The 20556-nt window shown below is 38.3% G+C and overlaps 1 protein-coding gene across 7 annotated transcripts in view; it reads right to left on the bottom strand.

Moving 5' to 3' along the window:
* The window catches only part of NCKAP5 (NCK associated protein 5), a 980982-nt gene that overhangs the window by 446224 nt on the left and 514202 nt on the right, over positions 1-20556 (bottom strand). The window lies entirely within an intron of this gene.

The raw sequence follows: 20556 nt of genomic DNA, 5'->3' as shown, positions 1-20556 counted from the left end.
CTCTAATGCTTGAATAATTTTCACTAAACCAAGTGGCTTCTTGTGCAGATATGAAGATCTATGACCCAATAATGCTATCAAATATGTTGTAATTCAAGTAGTGATGAGTAAGATCATTAGTAGGCTGTGCAGAATTATTTCATACCTTCAATGTCTGGTATATGCTTTTAAAGAAACATAACTGACTTTTTTAAATTTACCATCTTAACTATTTAAAATTTTTTAGGTTTATTTATTTATTTTTGAGGGAGAGAGGGAAGGAGAGAGAGAGAGAGAGAGAGAGAGAGAGAGAGAGAGAGAGAGAGAATAAGCGGGGGTGGGGGCAGTGCCAGAGAGAGGGGGAGAGAGAAAATCACAAGTGGGCTCTACACTGACAGGGTGGAGCCCAATGTGGGCCCTAACTCATGAAATGTGAGCTCATGACCTGAGTTGAAATCAAGAGTGGGATGCTAAAGCAACTGAGCCACCCAGGCGCCCTGAAAAATAACTAATTTTTATACAATGACCTGCAATTTCAACTTAATTAGGCCATGGAGTTGATGAAAATAAGGTTAAATAATTTGTTTTTATTTCTCTAATTAGGTTTTCACAGATAAAAATAGGGTAAACCACTCACTTTATTATTATCCCAGAAAACTAGCCCATTCACAAATGGGACTCAGGGTTTCAAAGGACTAGATGACTCAAAATAGATGGTCCAGCAAAAACTCATTCCAAAAACAAGGAGTCAAGTTGGCAAAAGAGTAGGGGAACCCTAATCTTGCCTCAGCCCTTGAACACAGCTAGATGAATATTAAATCGTTTTGAACACCCAAAAAATCAACCTGAGGACTGAGAAAACAAAACTGCACAACTAGAGGTAGAAAAATGGCCACATCATGGAAAGTAGGAGCTGCAGAGAGTTGATTAGGGGGAGAAAAGAACTGTGGGTGCTGTGATGGGGAGGGAGCACTGATCAGAGAGAGAGAGAGAGAGAGAGAAGTGAAAGAGAAAGAGAGAGAAAGAATGAAAGCACGCACAGGGGACTTTACAAGAAAAACTCTTCCTCAAAACCGCTGGCTGGGAAAAGGAGAGAGGATGACTACTACAAGTTTTTATAAGGAGCAGAGCACAGCATCTGGAGCACAGATTTGCAGGTCTGCACCATTGCCAGGGTTGTGCCTGGTGGGCTTGGTGGTACTCCGGTGGGGAAGGAAGGTGGAGACCCAGAAGTGGGCAGTGTGGTCTGAGGCTCCCCTGGGTCACAGGCAGAGAAACAGTTCTCCTGCTTGGATACATTTGGGAATGGAGGCACGGCCTCTGAGGGAGCAAAAGAATTGACAGCACCAACATGCTGCCCTGTTTTCTAGCATAGGAACAAAGACACTGGGTGAGAGCTGCAAACTTTGGTGCCAGCTTTTTGTTGCACTTTACCATAAACTCTGAACCACTGCCCAATCATGTAACCGATTTCTGAGACAAACCAGCACCGGCCACAGTGCAGTGAGACCCTCCCCCAGAGGATCAGTGCATGTCCAAACTCTGGGAATCTCTAAAACTTGAAGTTCTTAAACTCAACCACACACCTGTGATAAAACACAGATGTACTGTGACACCTGGCAGGCAGACATCTCAGGTACAGACAGGGCAAAGGCAGGGATCTGGCAGAAGCCAGGGACACAAGAGAATTGACTGTTTGCTCTTCTGTGGGGGCTTCCTGAAGAGTGGTGGACAGTTGTCCACCTGGGGATGACAGAGTGGGATGATGCCATTTTGCCCCATGCCCATTGCACTGATGAAACTCAGTGAGCTAAACAGCAACATTCCTTGTAGGTTGGAACCACTTACATCAAGCCCCCCACCCCCGGGGCCCTGCAGGGGCATCTCCATTAGTTCAAGTCCTCCTGAGAATCAGTACAGCAGGCCCCACCACTAGACCAGCACAAAACCTTCACATGCACCAAGTCTACTGCTCATAGGGAGCTGTAAAGCTTCAGCTCTAGGAGACATAGGATCTAGCTTCCTGGTGTGTTTGTTTGTTTGTTGGGACCTAGCTTCTTTAAACCCGCAAACCAAAACACACCTAGGATCTAGTTTCCTTTTTTAGGGGGCTGGATATGGTACCTCTTCTTAATATAGGCATCATGTTCAGGAACATAAATACAATAGGTTTTCCTAACAATCACACATTCAAAAACAGTGACCCGGACAAAATGACAAGATGGGGCAAGTCACCTGAAAAGAAAGAACGGTAAGTGGTCACAGTCAGGAATTTAATTATACAGAAAAAAAAAATAGGATGTCTGAACCAGAATTTAAAACAATAATCATAAATATAGTAGCTGGGCTTGAGGAAAGCATAGATGACACTAGAGAACCCCTTAATAGAGAGATAGAAGAATGAAAAACTAGTCACACTGAATTTAAAAAATGCTGTAACTGAGATGCAAAACTGAATGGATGCAATTACAAGGATGGACAAAACGGGGGAACACTCATCTAAACAGAAAATCAACAAGTAAACAAAAGCTTTGAATGACACAATGGACTAGATGGACTTAACAGATCCTAAAACAGCAGAATAAACATTCTTTTTGAATGCACATGAAACATTCTCCAGAATAAATCACATACAGGTCATAAATCAGTCCTCAACAAGTACAAAAAGATCAAGATCATACCATGCATGTTTTCAGACCACAACACTATGAAACTTGAAGTCAAACACAAGAAAACATTTTGAAAGACCACAAATGCATGGAAATTAAAGAACATCTTACTAAAGAATGAATAGGTTAACCAGGAAATTAAAGAATAAATTTAAAAAATATACGGAAGCAAATGAAAATGAAAGCATGACAGTCCAAAAACCTTTGGGATGCAGCAAAGACAGTCCTAAGAGGGAAGTATCCTGCAATACATGGCTACATCAAGAAGCAAGAAAAGTTCTCAAATATACAACCTAAACTTACACTTTAATGAGCTAGACAAGAAACAGCAAATAAATGTTAAAGCCAGCCGAAGAAGGCAAATAACAAAGATTAGAGCAGAAATAAATTATATAGGCGGAAAAATGATACAGAAAAGAAAAACAACTAAGAACTGGTTCTTCAAAAGAATTAATAAAATTGCCTAGTCAGACTTAACAAAAAGAAAATAGAAAGGACCCAAAAAGATAAAATCATGAATTAAAGAGGAGATATAACAACCAATACCACAGAAATATAAACAATTATAAGACAATACTATGAAAAATTATATGCCAACAAACTGGGAAATCTGAGAAAAATGGAAAAATTCCTAAAAACATACAAACTACCAAACTGAAACAGGAAGAAATAGAAAATTTGAACAGACCCATAAGCTGCAAAGAAATTGAATCAGTAATAAAAAATCTCCCAATGAAGTCTAGGGCCAGATGGCTTCCCAAGGGAATCCTACCAGACATTTAAAGAAGAGTTAATACCTATTCTTCTCCAAATGTTCCAAAAAACAGAAATGTAAGGTAAACTTCCAAACTCATTCTTAGAGGCCAGCATTACCTTGATTCCAAAACCATAAAAAGACCCCACTAAAAATGAGGATTATAGGCCAATATCCCTAATGAGCATGGATACAAAAATTCTCAACAAGATACTAGCAAATCGAATCCAACAGAACATTAAAAGAATTATTCACCACCATCAGGTAGGATTTATCCATGGGCTGCAGGGCTGGTTCAATATTTGCAAATCAATCAATGTGATACACCACATTAATAAAAGAAAGGATAAGAAACATATGATCCTGTCAATAGATGAAGAAAAGGCATGTGATAGCATTTGAAAGCATCCATTCTTGATAAAAACCTTCTACAAAGCAGGTATAGATGGAACATATTTCAACATTATAAAAGCATATATAAAAGACCCACAACTAATATCATCCTCAATGGGGAAAAACTGAGAGTTTTTCCTCTATAGTGAGGGATAAGACAGGGATGTCCATTCTCACCATTACTATTTAACATAATACTGGAAGGTTTAGCCTTAGCTCTCAGACAACAGAAAGAAATAAAAAGTCATCTAAATCAGCAAGGAAGAAGTCAAACTTTCACTATTTGTAGATGATATGATACTCTAAGTAGAAAACCTGAAAGGTTCTAAAAAATTGCTAGAACTGATGCATGAATTTAGCAAACTTGGAGAATATAAATCAATGCACAGAAATCTGTTGCATTTCTATACACCAGTAATAAAATGGCAGGAAAAGAAATTAAGGAATCAATCCCATTTACAATTGCACCAATAACAGTAAGATACTTATGAATAAACCTAACCAAAGAGGTAAAAGATCTATACTCTGAACACAACAGAATAGTTATGAAAGAAATTGAATAGGACAAAAAGAAATGGGAAAAAACTCCATGCAGATGGCTTGGAGGAACAAATGTTGTTAAAATCTCTATACTAACCAAAGCATTAGACCTATTTAATGCAATCCTTATTAAAATACCACCAGCATTTTTCAAGAGCTAGAATAAACAATTCTAAAATTTGTATGGAACCACAAAAGACCTGAAGAGCCAAAAGCAATCCTGAGGGGAGGTGGGGGGGGGGGGGGGGGGAAGTGAAGCTGGAAGCATCATGATTCAGGACTTATATAAGAAAACTGTTGTCACCAACACAGTATGGTACTGACACAAAAACAGATACTTAGATCAATGGAACAGAATAGAAAACCCAGAAATGAACCCACAACTACATGATCAACTAATCTTTAGCAAAGCAGGAAAGAATATCCAATGGAAAAAAGACACTTTCTTCAACAAATGGCATTGGGAAAACTGGACAGGAAACAGTGGTTTTGATCTGTCCAGAAGAATGAAATTAGACCATTTTCTTATACCATACACAAAAGCAAATTCAAGATGGATGAAAGACTTAATGTGAGACAGGAAACCACCAAAATCCTAGAGAAGAAGATATGCAGCAACCTCTTTGACCTTGGCAGGAACAACTTCTTACTAGATAGGTCCCCAGAGGCAAGGGAAACAAAACAAAAATGAACTATTGGCAATATATCAAGATAAGCTTCTGCACAACAAAGGAAACAATCAATAAAACTAAAAGGCAGCCTATGGAATGGGAGAAGATATTTGCAAATGACATATCTGATAGAGGGTTAATATGCAAAATATATAAAGAACTTCTGAAACTCAACACTCAAAAAAACCAAATAACCCAGTTAAGAAATGGGCAGAAGGCATGAAAAGACATTTTTCCAGAAAAGACATTTTTCCAAAAAAGACATTGGCTGGCTAATAGACACTTGAAAAGATATTCAACATCATTCATCATCAGAGAAATTGAGATCAAAACTACCATGAGATACCACCTCACACCTATCAGGATGGCTAAAATTAACAACTCAGGAAACAACAGATGTTGGCAAGGATGCTGGAAAAGGGGAACCCTCTTACACTGTTGGTGGGAATCCAAACTGGTACAGCCACTCCGGAAAACAGTATGGAGGTTCCTCACAAACTTAAAAATAGAACTACCCTATGACCTAGCAATTTCACTACTAGGTATTTACCCAGAGGATACAAAATTACAGATTTAAAGGATACATGCATCTCAATGTTTATAGCAGCATTATCAACACTAGTAAAATGATGGAAAGAGCCCAAGTGTCCCCTGACTGATGAGTCATAGAGAATATGTGGTGTAGGGGCGCCTGGGTGGCGCAGTTGGTTAAGTGTCCGACTTCAGCCAGGTCACGATCTTGCGGTCCGTGAGTTCGAACCCCGCGTCAGGCTCTTGGCTGATGGCTCAGAGCCTGGAGCCTGTTTCCGATTCTGTGTCTCCCTCTCTCTCTGCCCCTCCCCCGTTCATGCTCTGTCTCTCTGTCCCAAAAATAAATTAAAAAAAAAACGTTGAAAAAAAATTATAAAAAAAAAAAAAAAAAGAATATGTGGTGTATACACACACACACACACACACACACACACACACACACGATGAAATATTACTCTCTCACGAAAAAAAGAAATCTTGCCATTTGCAATGATGTGGTTGGAACTATAGTATATTATGCTAAGCAAAATTAAGTCAATCGGCATAAGACAAATACTGTATGATTTCACTCATATGTGGAATTAAAAAAAAACAAAACAGATGAACATATGGGAAGTGGGAGGGAAGAGGAGAGAGGGAAACAAACCACAAGAGACTTAATGATAAAGAACAAACTGAGGGTTGATGGAGGGAGGTGGGTGGGGGAATGGGCTAAATGGGTGATGGACATTAAGGAGGGCACTTGTAATGAGCACTGGCTGTTATATGTATAAGTGATGAATCAGTAAATTGTATGACTGAAACCAATATTATTCTATATGTTAACTAACTAGAATTTAAATAAAAAATTGGAAAGAAAAAAAAAACAGTCACAGAACTGGTAAAAAGTATGCAAACTCAGATCCTCCTGATGTTACTGATTCACCCATGCTAATGTCTTTTTGTTTTTGTTTTAGTTTTGTTACTAGAACTACTTTTTTTTTTTTAGCATGTCATTCTATTATGGCTATGGTTTCTACTAAATTAAGTATTTTGCATGCAGAATAGATTATCTTCTGATAAAAAACAAAGAACTGTTCAATGCCTGACTTTGAGGGACCTACATTCTTTCAGAGGAGAAGGGAAGCAGAGACTGCAGGCTCCAAACAGGACAAGGTGACTCTGAACTATAGATTACCCAAGATGAAATGCAATTCACTGCATCAGACATATTCACCAGGAGTGATAGGAAAGGTGGACTTTCTCTAGCTCTAATTCATGGGGGAAAAGTTCTCCTGAGGATCATGAAAGAAGCATTAGAGTATGATCTGGAAATAAATCAAGATCTTCTAAAAATATTTGCGCATTCCTTTTCCTGTATATTTTTGACCACGCCCTTCCTCCTGGGAGGGCAACAAGTCCTTTCAGGTCTCTGTATTCAAAATTAAGATAGCTTCCAGGTTCAGCTTTGAGCCACCTCTCTGAAACTTCCCCACATCAAGTCTGTCTCCCTTCCCTGATTTCCACACCACCTACACACTTTACCACCCTGTACGCCCTTACTTACTTTCTTCTATTATTATTTTTCATGTGCATTTATCATGATTCTCCACCTATATAAACATCTGTTTAAGATTAGGACTACATCTAATGTGCATATGCATTTTTGTACTTAGCACACTGGAAATGTTTTGCTTATTGATTCTTGAACTGGCGCTTAGCTAAGTCAGGCCTGTAACTTCTGTCTCAATCTCGTTGGTGGTCAATTTTTAATCTCAACAAAATCAGTTACTTCTGTCAGATTCAGAAAAAGTAAAATCAAACTCAAATCTTTTTTCTGTCATGTTCCTGCATCTTTGGCAAAGGAGAAAAACATGGTTTAAAAAGAAAAACATGCTAACTAATGTCAAACCTATAGAGAAAAAGAATGGCAAAGTTTATATTACATGCATTTTATCATTTATTTATTTTAGTATTTATTTCACTATTTCTTATTTGTTTCCTTATTTATATTTTATTTTTTTAATATAATATACTGTCAGGTCAGGGACGCCTGGGTGGCTCAGTCAGTTGAACAGCCAACTTCAGCACAGGTCATGATCTCGGGGTTTGTGAGTTCGAGCCCCGCGTGGGGCTCTGTGCTGACAGCTTGGAGCCTGGAGCCTGCTTCTGATTCTGTGTCTCCCTCTCTTTCTGTTCCTCCCCCACTCACACTCTGCCTCTCTCTCAAAAATAAATAAATATTTTAAAAAATAAATAAAAATAAAAATAAAAATACAATTTACTGTCAAATTGGTTTCCATATAACACCCAGTGCTCATCCAACAAGTGCCCTCAATATAAATATATTTATATTTTATTACATATATTTCACCACAATAAAAATATGAAAATAAAATCTACTCTGTTATTATACATAATCAACACTCCTCTCTGTATAAACTCACTGGACCAAAAGGAACATGGATAAGTTACCTATATTATAGAATTTGCAAGACTGTGCTTTGGTTCCCAAAACAAAACAAATGGTGTATGTTAAATAGTTAAAAAGCACATCCTATTAAAAAAGGTGAATTTTAGCAGAGAAGACAGTATCCCTTCTTCCTTCACAAGTAAAGAATGTTACATAGATTCACGCATTGTCATATTGATGAATCCCCAAAATCTAAAAAGGGAGCGCATTTTCCATATGAATAATTTTTTCTGTTCAATTTGTTAATGCCTTTTCAAATAAAAGGAAAATGATAGCCTTACAAAACAGTGAAAGTTCTAGGGAATTCTAGGACTAATGAGGCAAAAGTTGTTTACTAAAATATATTCCCTTTAAATGGTGTGTACTTCAATTAAACCATCAAAGCTTGACTCTAAGGCACATCTACTTTCTAAATGTAGGGAAAAAAATCTTACCCAAATTATAAAACATGGATAAAAATAACAGTAGAATGTGTCAATAGACTGGCCAGATTTTTTTTTAATAGTTGTACCCTGGATATAAACTGATCTGTCCCCAAAGTAATTTTGATTTTCCCCTAGGTTTGCTCTAGATCTTTTAGAGCGGGGAGTTTTGGGAGTGAGAGACGCAGAATAGTTGAGTGTTATTTATATGGTGCTGCTAGGTACTGAAGAGCAGTTAGTAAAAAACAGTATCACAGAAATCTGGGTTACAGTACTGGATGCGGCCAAATTTCTATGGCATGTCTCTTTCCATCGAATCCATGGGCTGGGCTGGCTGTAAGAAGCCATCTTAAAAAAAGCTCTGTGGGGGCGCCTGGGTGGCGCAGTCGGTTAAGCGTCCGACTTCAGCCAGGTCACGATCTCGCGGTCCGTGAGTTCGAGCCCCGCGTCAGGCTCTGGGCTGATGGCTCGGAGCCTGGAGCCTGTTTCCGATTCTGTGTCTCCCTCTCTCTCTGCCCCTCCCCCGTTCATGCTCTGTCTCTCTCTGTCCCAAAAATAAATAAAAAGCGTTGAAAAAAAAATTTTTGGAAAAAAAAAAAAAAAAAGCTCTGTGTTTTTCAAAACTCACTGAAGATCACTTTTGTATTTCTCCCAGTTGTATTTAGCAAGTTCACCTCTTCCCTTTCTCCTCCTTGGCTTTTCTTACCATTGTACCTAAATAGCTACAGCAGGAACACAAACACTGGCCCACAAGCTAAGTCTAAGTGATGTGACACATATGTCCACAGGACACTTTGCCAGCCATACATTATTCATTCTGTTTAGAGTCATGGACTTTACTTTCATTAAAAAGGCAGGTTTGCATAATTTTCTCAGCAAAAACTGACTCTGAGTGGGTAAACTTTCAACTCCATGTTCCTCTTTAGTTGATGCTTCTACCTATGAAATAAGTTCTATGAGAAAAATTTTGAGTTTGGAGAAAACTTTACAATTTACAAAATTTTTCTCCTGCGTTGGTTCATCTAGTCCTCAGGACAACTTGACAACGTCAATAGTTATCAATGCCATTTAAAGATAAAGAAAATGATATAAAGAGATGGAAGGCGCTTGCTCAGGGTTCCACTGTTAGAAATGATAGCTCTGGGACTAGAACCAAGTACTTTTTTCTGACCACAAGATTCCCTCCAAACCCCAACTTTTTTTCCCCTTGGGATAGTCAGTTCTGCTCTAACATTTATTTTTTAATCTTTTAATCCTTTATTTATTTATTTTTAAAAATTTTTAACATTTATTTTTCAGAGAGAGAGCACAAGCAGAGGAGGGGCAGAGAGGGCGGGAGACACAGAATCTGAAACAGGCTCCAGGCTCTGAGCTGTCAGCACAGAGCTCATCATGGGGCTCGAACCCACAAAGCGAGATCATGACCTGAGGTGAAGTGAGATGCTTAACCAACTGAGCCACCCAGGTGCCCCTATCCTTTATTCATTTTTATATTTGACATATTACGTATTAGTTTCAGATGTACAACATAATGATTCAATGTTTGTATACATTGAAAAATAATCACAAGAAGTGTAGTGATCCTCCATCATAATGCATAGTTACAAAGTTTTTCTTTTTATTCTCTTGTGATGAGGCCATTTAAGATTTATCCACTTAGCAACTTTCAAATATGCAATATAGTATTATTAACTATAATTGCTATGCTATTACACACCCCATGACTTATAAGTTTGTACTTTTTGACACCCTTCACCTCTTTTGCCCAACCCCCATCCCTCCTACCCTCTGACAACTGCCAATCTGTTCCCTGAATCTATCAGTTTGGTTTCCCTTGTGGCTGAGGTTGGTTTTGTTTTTACATTCCGTATATGAGTGAGTATATATGGTATTTGTTTTTCTCTCAGTCTGACTTATTTTACTTAGCTTAGTGCCTTCAAGGTCTAGCCATGTTGTTGCAAATGGCAAGAATCCTTTTGTGTGCGTGTGGCTGGGTAGTAATCCATTGTGTGTGTGTGTGTGTGTGTGTGTGTGTGTGTGTGTGTGTGTATGTACCACGTCTTCTTTATTCATCTATCCATCCTGGACACTTAGGTTGTTTTCATACCTTGGCTATTGTAAATAATGCTGCAACAAACAAACAAACATAGGGGGCATATATTTTCTTAATTAATGTTTTCATTTTCTTCAGATAAATATCCAGAAGTTGGGATTGCTGGATCATATGATACTTCTACTTTTTAATTGTTTTGGGATTTTCCATACAGTTTTCCATAGTGGCTGCACCAATTCACATTCCCACCAACTGTGCACAAGGGTTCCCTTTTCTCCACATCCTCACCAATGCTTCTTATTTTTTGTTTTGCTTTGATTTTGATAACAACCATTCTAACAGGTGTGAGGTGATTATGTGTCTGTTGGCCATCTGCTTGTCTTCTTTGGAAAAATGTCTGTTCAGATCCTCTGCCCATTTTTAAATCATATTTTTTTGCTATTTATTATAGTTCTTTATGTATTTTGAATATTAACCCTGATGGGATATATGATCTGAAAATACATTCTCACATTCAATAGGTGGCCTTTTAATTTTATTGGTGGTTTCCTTTGCTACACAGAAGCTTATTTCAGTTTGATCTCATTTGTTTACTTTTGTTTTTGGAGTCAGATCTAAAAAATCAAAACCAAGACCAATGTCAAGGAGCTTACTGCCCAGTTTTCCTTTCAGGGGTTTTATGGTTTTGAGTCTTACATTCAAGTTCTTAATCCATTTTAAAGTAAATTTTGCATGTAGTGTAAAATACTATTATAGTCTCATTCTTTTGCAGGTGGTCAGGCAGTGTTCCCAACACCATTTATTGACGAGACTGCCCTTTTCATATTGTGTATTCTTGTCCCCTTTGCTGTAAATTAATCGACTGTATAATCATGGATTTATTTCTGGCTCTCTGATCTGTCCCAATGATTTTTGTGTTTGGTTTTTATGCCAATACAATACTGTTTTAATTATGATATCTTTGTAATATAGTTTGAGGTCAAGGAGCCTGATGTCTCCAGCCTTGTTTTTCTTTCTCATGACTGCTTTCACTATTCAAGCTATTTTGTGGTTCCAGACAAATTTTAGGGTTTTTTTTCTATTTCTGTAAAAAATGTCACTGGAATTTTGATAGGGATTGCATTAAATCTGTAGATTGCTTTGGGTAGTATGGACATTTTAACAATATTAATTCTTCTAATACACAAGCACAGAATATCTTTCCATTTATTTGTGTCTTCTTTCTTTCATTAAGGTCTTACAGTTTTTGATAGACAGGTTTTCTACCTCCTTAATTAAATTTATTCCTAAGTATTTTATTCTTCTTGATGCAAGATCATGACTAAGTACCTTTGGGCCCTCATTTCATTTTCTGGCCCTCAGCTTCATTTTCTGTTCTTCTTCCTGTGTCCGGTCTTTACTGGTTAACACTTCCCAGCATTCTGATCCCAGTTTTATTCTCTTCTAACCCTAAGCATCCCTACTTTGGACATGTCACCCAAACTTGGGATGTAGTCCCTAAGAGCACTTCTTTAGGCCTCTAGCAGGGTGGCAGACCAGGGGCTTGCACCTTAGACCCAAGCTCCTGGACACACAAATACACCTCCTTGCAAAGACTGGTGTGTTTCAGTTCATGTACAGTGACGGTTGGGGGTGGTAATTTGTCAAGAACTGTCTCTCCAATGGTTTCCCATGGTTTTCAGGAACACAAGCCACTTTGGTCTCCAGATCCATTTGCTCAGTGGGTCCTCTGGTAGCAGCCACGATCACCAGGGTATCAGATGTAAAGAAACCAGGGAACCAGATATGTGTAAAAGACCAGGGAAGCAGATATGTGTAAAAGCTTCCCTCTTGGGAGATAATGTCACTGCAGCATAGTGGCATTAGTGAGGCAGAGGCAGAGTCTAAGGATGGCATCTGTCTGTGCCTCCATCCCTGGAGAGAATGCCAAAAGGCACGTGTCCCTTCAATGGATGCTTTAAGATTAGCAAATGAAACTCCTTCACATATAGTTGGATGCTTTTCAAACTGCTACTCCTGAGCCAGACCCTGGGGTGAGCCAGTGTGTGCATGAGCCTTTTAAGAGCTGTTTCTTAGTTCACTATAAAGCCTTTGGGTCTCATGGAGGCAAGCCCCAGGAGTCTTCAAAGCAGATGTTTTGGGGGCTCATCTCTCAAGTATTGGTCTTAAGAGTTAGAGTGCCTGATATAAGCTACAAACCCTTCACTCCTTAAGGAGAGGCCCTGGATTTGTGAATTCCCTCCCAACTGCAAGTGGCTGAGCTGGGGGTGGTTTACAGTGAGACTGGATCTCAGCCTCTCCTACCCTCCTGAATGAGAAAAGGACTTTTCCCATCTGATGTGAAAGAGATGTTCAGATGGTTTTCAGAGAGAATTTTTCCATATGTAGTTGTAAATTCAGTGTATCTGTTGGAGGAGGGTAGTTTAGGATCTTCCTACAACACCATCTGGACCACCTCTTAACACTTATTTTAAAAGCGTAAATGTGTTTTAAGGTAATGGCTCTGTTAGGGGACAATGTGAGCATGACCCAAATCTCACATTTGCTTATGCCTGATGTCATTCACAAGAAACATGAAGTGAACACAGAAAACTGCAGCCTGCTGAACCTAGTGTAGAAAGAACACAAATCATACATATCTAAGACAGATGGGCCCTCATTTAGTGTGCCCATTACGAGCCACCCCACCCATATCTGGTGGCACAACTTGCCCTCTGATTTCAGGCAGCCTTCCTGCCACCATTTAACAATAACTCACAAGCTGGAGCCTGCCCTTCCAATGACCCCTTCCACAAGCCAACTGCCTGTCTTTTTTCAAGGTGAAGTAGCATATTTATTGTAGTATTTATGTATTTCTTAACCATTTAACACACGTAAAACTTAGCTGTCATTTTTATTAGATTTCTGTCTTTTTTTTAATGTGTTACTGACCAAGTTTTTGACTCTTGTGTCCTACTTCCATTTTTCCCACAAGCCATGTACATTGAGTTTTAGGAATGCAAGGTTTGTGTTATAATGAAGCTGACTGTGTATCACAGTTGAGAAAAATAAATCTGAATCAAAAGCAAAATTCCAAAGTCCTTTCCCTATTTGGGCCCAAGCAAAGAGTTGGGCCTTTGACAAAGAATCAAACATACAAACAAAAAGAAAAGTGTATTATGTATACCAGTGATCTTGTTCTAGCTCATAGAGGTAGAGATCTCGTCTCTATTTCATTTAAGGGCTTAACAGAGACCTTAAACTTCCTCAAACTTAATTACTATCCTCTGATTAAGCCCCCAGGGAAGAAAACTCCACAATTTCCCTAGATAATCCATTCCATTTTCTTAAACTTCTCTCCTGATAATTTTGTTAGACTTGCTTAAATTGTTTCAAGTATTGAAAAGCCATTTTTATCTGCATGTTCCCAGGAAATGGATAAAAATCTATATATTCTAATAAACATAAAAAAGAGCTATGTACCCACATGTATTTGAGCAAAACCCACATGGATTTATTCATTCCACTCAGATCACAAATGTTTACTGAGAAGTTACAGGGTGCCAGACACTGGACCAGACCAGGAGACCAGCAAGAAGTTGAATAGAAAAGGTTCCTGACAGCAGCCTATTTACACACAGTGAAGAGGGCAGGTGCTAAATGAATTATCACACAGGTGAATGTTATCAGCATAAACTGATGGATAATTAAGGGTTTGCTGAAAGATGACAAGAGCAAGTGATAGTGTTTGGTGGCTTACAGGAAGGCTTCTCTGAGGAATTAACATTTAAAATGAGACCTCTGTTGGGGCGCCTGAGTGGCTCAGTCGGTTCAGCGTCCGACTTTGGCTCAGGTCATGATCTCGCGGTCCGTGAGTTCGAGCCCCGCATCGGGCTCTGTGCTGACAGCTCAGAGCCTGGAGCCTGTTTCGGATTCTGTGTCTCCCTCTCTCTCTGACCCTCCCCCATTCATGCTGTCTCTGTCTCAAAAATAAATAAACATTAAAAAAATAAAAATAAAAAAATAAAATGAGACCTCTGTGATGACTAGGAGTCACCAAGTAAAGAGAAGGGACCAGCACTCTTCCTGGGAAGGGTCTTCAGTCACATATGTGAAGAAGGAAGAGTAGCCCAGTATGCCTGAAGCCTGCTGAGCAAGGGGATGGGAATGGCATACGATAGAGGTACAGAGAGCAACGCATGGGCCATGGGGGACCATGAAGATTGTATTAAGGATATACGATCGCATCCTGAGTAAAACAGTAATTCATTGCAATCAAGTGAGTAATAGGATCTGGTAAAGAATTTGCAATTATCACCTGACTACTGTGTGGCAAAAAAATGAATTAAGAGTCTAAATAACAGAATGAGAAAATATTTAAATAGAAAATGGTGAATGCTACCAGCTTCTAGTTTAGACTGCATTTGCTACTCACACAGTTTTGGACAAGCCACTTAAAAGTTAAATGTTTTAAGCTAGTTTCCTCTGCATACTAGAGAGAGTAAAATTGTCCAAGCCAATTTCATAGGATCACTGGGAGGAATGAGCAAAATAATGTACAGTAAAGCACTATAAAAACTTGAAACTCTCATATAAAAATAAGATATGACTAACTAGAATTATATAACTTTTTCATCTAATGTAGTTTAGTTACTTTTGATAAATTCCATAAAAATTTTAGTTTTTAAGAATCACTACATATTAAATAAATATTGTAGTTATAGACTATTTTTAAAATGCTCAAAATGTGTTTGAGTGGATCAAATTTTAATACATTTTAATGTAAGAACTGAAAGATTAATCACAGATATCATCTAGAATGCAGAAAATGCTGTGTTTAGACATCCCTAAAGAACATTATTTTTTAATCCCACTACCTAGTATTATTTTAAACAGATGGCTTGATCTGTAGGGTGCCAAAACTTCAGGGGTTAATACTGAGATATTAACACTGAATTTCAAATATAGAAAGTCAATAAATAACTCTATTTTAGGCCTAATTATATTTGGTAATTCTAGCTACTAGCTAGTATGCTACTAGCAAAGTTAGTTATAGAAAATTCAAAGAATTTGGAAAAGAAAGAAGAATTTTCTTTACTTCCTATGAAAATTCTAGCACCATCATACATGGTCATGTGTCAGGTGAAACACCTGCTCTAACAAGAGAGGTGTCTCCCACATATGCTCCAGGTACTCTGTGTAAGTCCTGAATAGTGAGTGACATGGGGCATCAACTCATCCAGAGGTATTCTACATAGACGACATTAAAAGAGATACATAATAATATGTAGAAAGGTATTCACTATATGTGTACATTTCAAAAGATTTCCTGAACTGTGTCCAAGTTATAATATTCTTGTCAAACATTTTATGATCAAAGAATCGTGGGAAAAATACTACTACTCTTAAATAACAAAAGGATCGGGGCGCCTAGGTGGCTCAGTAGGTTAAGCATCCGACTTTGGCTCAGGTCATGATTTCACAGTTTGTGGGTTTGAGCCCTGTGTCGGGATCTGTGCTGACAGCTCAGACCCTGGAGCCTGCTTCGGATTCTCTGTCTCCCTCTCTCTCTACCCCTCTTCTGCTCGCACTCTGTCTCTGTCTCTGTCTCTCTCAAAAATTAAAAAAAAAAAACATTAAAAAATAATCTAATAAAAGGATCTAAAGTAAGAAATGAAAAGAGGCCATTAGAGAAGGTCATAAGGATTATGATATTCTTGGGTATTGATGAAAAAGATATATGAACTCATTCAAGAAATGCAGAATCTGGCAAACAAGTCACATGTTACACAATGGAGATTTTAAACTAGACTATTAGGAAAGATAGGTACATTTGATTCAGTAATACAAACATAAAGTGTGGTATTAAGACTCAATAATCAATTCAGAACTTCAAGATGTGCTTAGATTTGCTTATTAAATGGTGGCCAGACAGTCACAGATACTGCCATGTGTTCACCAATTAACATCTAATGTATACTGACACATTTTAAGATTATACAAAGACCCCAAATAACCATTCTAATTCTCTTGCTACCTATTGAAAACCTAAAATTGGCAAGTGATTTTTATCTTCACAAGTCCATAAACCAAACACATGTCAGCAACAAAATCAAAATGTTATATTTACATGAAAACTCATTTTTAATGGAAAAAACTCTATATTAACCAATTTCTAGCAGGCCAATGTAAAATGGGGTCTGAATTAAGCTACAGTTATTACATCTAATTGCAGCCTCATTTTTGCTTTTTACACAAATTGCAATATATTTTCCCCATAAGGTTCTCTGAATTCGATATCTCCATTAGTTATGAAAGATTCAGTTATCCCAGGAGCAGAGAAACAGATAAGGAACCTAAGAATTGATTTTTTTTAAAGCCCACACTGTTGGCTGTAACAGAAGAATCAGAATCAGATTTTGAGATGCTAGGATAGAAGCAGTGCAGTGTACATCCGCAGTGCTGATAACATCGCCCAAGAGAGACAAAGCTTTTATTCTAACAACAACAACAAAAAATATACAGAGCTTGGTTTAAAAAAAAGTGAGAAGGGGGAGAAATGGTGAGTGAGAGAAATGAATAAGAGAGTAGGGGGAAAGAGGAGGAAAGTTCAAGGGTAAAGAAGACAGATGGGCACTTAGGAGGATCTTAAAAATGTCCTCAAGCTAGACAGGAGCTCTAAAAGAAAAGTGCCACAGGTGAGTCACTCCATAAGATTAAACTTTCTTAGGCAAAAATTATGCATATGAATATGTTTTTTTTTTTTACTTAGCAAAGGAATACAGATGTGAGCTTTATGGAAGGACTATTTCCAGGGTGGATTATACGGAGAAGCACAATAAAATGAAGGCTTGGCATCTCAATATTGATATGGTTTGTAAAAGCATGTTGGAACAAATTATAAGAAATTGTGGTATCCTATACAAAGAAAGAAAATGAAGCTGTCCTTTGCTTATAGTCAATGATCTGTATTATTTATCAATTGGAGCTATAAGTGAAAAATAAAACAGCAATACTATATCCACAATATAATGTAACACAGTTTTGATTATATTATCATACAGCTGACAAAAATTGGAAAGTTATACATTGCTCCATTTCCCACATTTTTTATCACCTTAAGTGTCCTGATTTTCACCATCATGATTCCAGTGGGTGGAGTAAGCATGACGCTGGTAGTCTGGGTTATTATCTTTTCAGTTCTTCTATTAGATGGCTGTGCAACTTTGGGAAATACAATTACCCTCTTTGGACCTCCTTTTAAAATGGTATGGTCTCTTGGGGCGCCTGGGTGGCGCAGTCGGTTAAGCGTCCGACTTCAGCCAGGTCACGATCTCGCGGTCCGTGAGTTCGAGCCCCGCGTCAGGCTCTGGGCTGATGGCTCGGAGCCTGGAGCCTGTTTCCAATTCTGTGTCTCCCTCTCTCTCTGCCCCTCCCCCGTTCATGCTCTGTCTCTCTCTGTCCCAAAAATAAATTAAAAAAAAAAAAAATGGTATGGTCTCTTTCAACTCCCACATGTTATATACCCATGAACTTAGTCATAATTATGGTGATGGGGTTTAGGACACCTTACTCCAAAATATGGCACCCTGCTATACTGAATATCTTAAGCTAGAGAGTTTGAGAAACTGTCAGAGGCAAAAAGGTCACTCCGACCTCCTCTCTTCCCTGCAACAGGTCATTAAATCCCCATGTGAGAGGTGCCCTTCCTACAGGAATGAGGAAGTAAGGCATTCTTATCACCAGAGATAGGGAATTGGGGGCCAAAATATCTGTACAATCAAACCTTGGAAAACTAACCCTTATCTTCCTAGTTACTTCTTTACCCTTCTACCCCGAGCTCTAATCCATCTGTCTTGTCAATTCTTCACACATTGGTTGTTTCTTTGTCTAAAAGGTATAAAAGCTTCCTGCTTTGGGTCTTCATTCTCTTTTAAAGGCCCCCATGTATATGTAAAAATTAAAAAAAAAAATTGTGAGCTTTTTTCTTACAGTCTGTCTCATATCAGTTTAATTCTTAGACCCAGTCAGAGACCTTAAGAAGGTAGAGAATCTTTCCTCCCCTAATACATCAAGGAAAAACATAATTACTAAAGATATGAAGAGTATAAGGAGATGAAATCTAATGTTTCTAAGATGGGGAGGGTGTACGTATGTGGGAGATTAGTCATAGTGTGGATTTCATTTGATAATGATAAAGGTGACTGGCATCCCCTGACAGATAACTAGGTGGGTGAAGCTGTGGATTGAAGAGGCTAAGGGCATGGTTTTTGGGGCTAGTGTAAAACAGGCAAGGCGATGTTAAAAAGGTAACATGGGACAGCACACAACTGGGAAGAGAGGTGGTAAAATGCAGACCCCAGAGACACTGGATTTAATTTGATTCCCAAACAACTGTAGGTCTCGGTAGATCTTGAGAAGAATGACAGAATCTAAATGATGTTTGAGCAAGATAATTCTTCCTCAGGGTAGACTCCAGAAGGGAAGGACTACTGTAACAGGGACAAGCATAGACTGCTTCTTTTTTATTACTGTCATTCATTAGCAATGGTTCCTTGAGTTGGAAAAAACCTTTCCACAGGGTTTTCTGGCTCACTGACTTTGACTTCAACAAGCTTCTCAGAAAGCCATTTCCTCCCAAGCCCTGTGAGTATCTGATCATTATGGGGGCTGACCAAGGAGAGCAAAACATTGAGTAATAAACCAAATGAGTTAGTAAGCTTGTTATCCATGGTCAGCTGCCTAATTCAGACACATTCTTTCTTTTACCCCAATCATTTCCTTGAGTTTGTGTGGTCAAAAGGTTCAATTTTCAACTTTACTTAGAAAACAGCTTCATTTACCCTACCACTGGGTCCTCTTATAAGAAGTCAGTGGTTCCTTCTTTTCCTCTGGTCACAAATCTTTCTCTGTTGTCACGTTAATTGATCACAATTAACAGTAGCAATTAATTATTCTATCCCTTTGGGAGTTCTCAGAAGTCATTTTTTTTAAGTGCCATCCTACCTGATTGAAATTGTAAGTATTCTCTTCTGTTTTATGGATGCAGTATATTTCATATGCAGAATGGGGAGGATCTCAGTTCTTTGAGGATTTTTACTTCCAGTTCTCTGCCCTGAATGAATCTTTAGATTTTAGAATGGTCCTAGATTTATTCCCCAGTTCACCCCCACTCTGTTCCTTTTCTGTCTATCCCACAATGTCCAGTAGGCAAATGAATGGCAGCTTCAGCAGATTTCGCTTCCATTTCAAAATCCAAATCACTGTATTTCTCTCCTTGCTCCTTATTATAGAGGGTCCAAGATCTTGTGTTCTCTATTCTACACTCCTATCTTGAACTTCAGCTACATTTAGTGTACAGGTTAACACCTGCGCCACTTTTCTCCACCCTAATGTCTCTTCGCTGCCCATCTAATTTATCCCGTACATTGGTGCTTCTAATATTCAACTTAGCTTTTTTTTTTTTCAAATTAGAGGTCATATTTCTTGCTAAGTATTTCATATGTAATCATTACCTCGTATCTCTTCAAGCAACATGCTTTTCTTTAGGCAGGTACTGAGCCTTGCCCTTGGTAATGAAACCCCATAGAATATTAGCATATCGTTGAACATGTCAAAAGTGTTCAGTATACTCTTGTTGAGGTAAACTGATTTCCTCTTGACCTCACACTACTCCTTTCCCTTAGTTGGCAGCCAGCTCTAGGTTTGCAAAAACTCTATCAATGACAACTTTCAGTCTTTAATCACTCTGAAGATAGTGTGATGAGATTTTCTTTTGTTTAGAAACCCCATAGACACAGTTTACCCTGTGTGTCATTTCCTGTCCTTTACACAGCCTATGTTTTACCTTCTCCCAGCAGCCCAGAGAATGTAATCCTAAACTTCATATTCTAACCCCTTATCTGCTTAGTCACTTTCTCCTTAACTGGTAAGTCAAAAATTTCTTTTCTTAGAGGATTTGAAGTGACTTCCTATAAAAGCATTTCTAATTCCATTATTTGGGGATAGCACATTTTACTGTTCTTATTGTTCATCCCACTAGATTTTACAGAATTGTAGGTGGAAAAAAAAAAACCTATTCAGATAAAGAAGTCTTTTTTTCTCTATGATTAG

The sequence above is a fragment of the Neofelis nebulosa genome, chromosome 2 (assembly GCF_028018385.1).
Source record: "Neofelis nebulosa isolate mNeoNeb1 chromosome 2, mNeoNeb1.pri, whole genome shotgun sequence".
NCBI lineage: Eukaryota > Metazoa > Chordata > Mammalia > Carnivora > Felidae > Neofelis > Neofelis nebulosa.
This window is presented reverse-complemented; position numbering and strand designations above follow the sequence as displayed.